The sequence below is a fragment of the Phoenix dactylifera genome, chromosome 7 (genome assembly GCF_009389715.1).
Source record: "Phoenix dactylifera cultivar Barhee BC4 chromosome 7, palm_55x_up_171113_PBpolish2nd_filt_p, whole genome shotgun sequence".
NCBI lineage: Eukaryota > Viridiplantae > Streptophyta > Magnoliopsida > Arecales > Arecaceae > Phoenix > Phoenix dactylifera.
In genome coordinates this window covers 9531482-9533754 of record NC_052398.1, presented here as the reverse complement: position 1 = coordinate 9533754, position 2273 = coordinate 9531482, and positions in this window count along the sequence as shown.

Genomic DNA, 2273 nt, shown 5'->3' with positions numbered 1-2273 from the left:
ATGTTGGTGAATAGTGGGAGTTCTGTATTAAAGAAAATTTTTATAGAACTAAGTTAAGTTGTGGTTTCAATTTTTGTTGTACAAGAAAGAGTTATTTTTCAGCTGATTGCCACAGTTAATGAAGAACGTGGGTATCAAGAAGAGCCTCATGTTCCTCCAACAGTGGTTGAGTTAGTTTTTTGAACCACAGGTTAGGAGACCACAAAGGGAAAGAATGTCTGCCTTGCCTAATGACTATATTGTCTATTTACTAGCGAGTGATTTTAATATTGAGCGTAACATTGATTCCGTCCCTTTTAAAGAAACATTAACAAGATCTGACTCGGATAAATAGCTGAATGTCATAGAAGATGAAATGTTTTCTATGAAGAGAAGTAGAGTTTGGAAACTTGTTGAGCTTCTACCACATGTTAACACGATAGGTTGCAAATAGGTTTACAAATCTAAGTTAGACTTAAAAGAAAAATTTGGTGTGTAAGTTGAACAAATCTATATATGGGCTCAAGCAAATATCCCGACAATGATATTTGAAATTTGATGAAGTTGTGACTTCTCTTGGTTTTGTTGAAAATACAATGAACCAATGCATTTATCTCAAGATCAGTGGGAGAAAATTCATTTTTCTTATTTTATATGTTGATGATATTTTACTTTCCAATAGTGACTTGGGGTTACTTCGTGAAACAAAGAAAAATGTTATCTGCTAATTTTGAAATAAAAGATCTTGGGAAAGCTTCTTTTGTACTTGGTATTGAAATACAGCGTGATAAAGGTCATGGTTTGTTGGAATTTTCTCAGAAGACATACATACGACGCGTCCTAGAAATGTTCAATATGCAAAAATGTGCACCTAGTGATGTATCTATTGTAAAAGGGGATAAGTTTAAGCAAAACCCAGTATCCAAGGAATGAACTTGAAAGAAAATCTTTGAAGAACATACCGTATACAAGTGCTGTAGGGAGCCTAATGTATGCTTAAGTTTGCACTAGACCAGACATAGCCTATGCAGTGAGTGTCCTTAGTAGATTTCAATCGAATCCAGGACAAAAGCATTGGAAAGCAGTTAAGAAAGTTATGAGATATTTGAAAAAGACTGAAGGTTATATACTTACCTTTCAGCATACTAATCATCTTAAGGTGGTAGGCTGCTTAGATTCTGATTTTGCAGGATGTCAAGATGATCTGAAGTCAACTTCAGGTTCTATTTTTATGATGGCTGGTGGTGCTATTTCTTGGAAAGGCATTAAGCAAACTCTAGTGGCTTCCTCTACTATGCAGGATGAATTTGCGGCATGTTATGGAGCTACGGTCCAAGCCATTTGGTTAAAGAATTTTATTTCGGGACTGAAAGTTATTGATTCCATCTCGAGACCAATTACCATCTACTGTGATAATAGTGCAGCGGTGTTCTTTTCAAAGAATAACAAGAGTTCTGGTGGCTCTAAGCATATAGACATCAAGTACTTGGTGGTCAGAGATAAAGTTAAAGAAGAGCAAAAAAAATAGAGCATATAAATACAAAGGCAATGATTGCAGATCCATTGACTAAAGGACTCGCACCGAAAGTCTTTAAGACACATATTGCCAATATGGGCATTGTGGAAACCTTTGATATTTTTGCTTAGTGGGAGTTATTTATGTAAAAGAATTGTGTTTTGGCTTGATCCCCTTTACGGGATACGTAGGCAACCCATATGCTTCGGGTACAGCCTCTTCCAATAATAATAACATTTATCTTCCTATTTATAATTCTATATTTTATGCACAAAAATTATAATTATATTTAAGCATGCATTTCGCATATGTCTTTTATTATAATATCATTTTGATCTCGAGATATAATGCATAAAGACATGATGTGAGTCTCTTTTGAGACATGTAGATTCTTTTGAAGCATTTATGAGGACCAATATGAATTAGCACACTTTTGATCATATTTTGGTGTTAAGTTCATACTACATACTACCACATTGCTTGGAGGATGGGGATCCATATCGATAAGGATGTTAACATTTGTAACTGTGGAGTGGTCTTACATCGATTAAATGGTGTAACGACTTCCATGTTCAATGTTGATGTTCTTGTTGGACCAGATCATGTATCCAAAGTGATTATCATTTGAGCTATATGTGTGGCCACTTTTGTAGTCTAACCCGAGAGTCGTTTTCAAAACAAAGTTTTTTAAATTAATATGACAATCCGTGTTCGCCCAAGTGGAAGAATGTTGAAATAATTTCAAAATATGGGTTTACACTGATTGTGTATTTTTGTT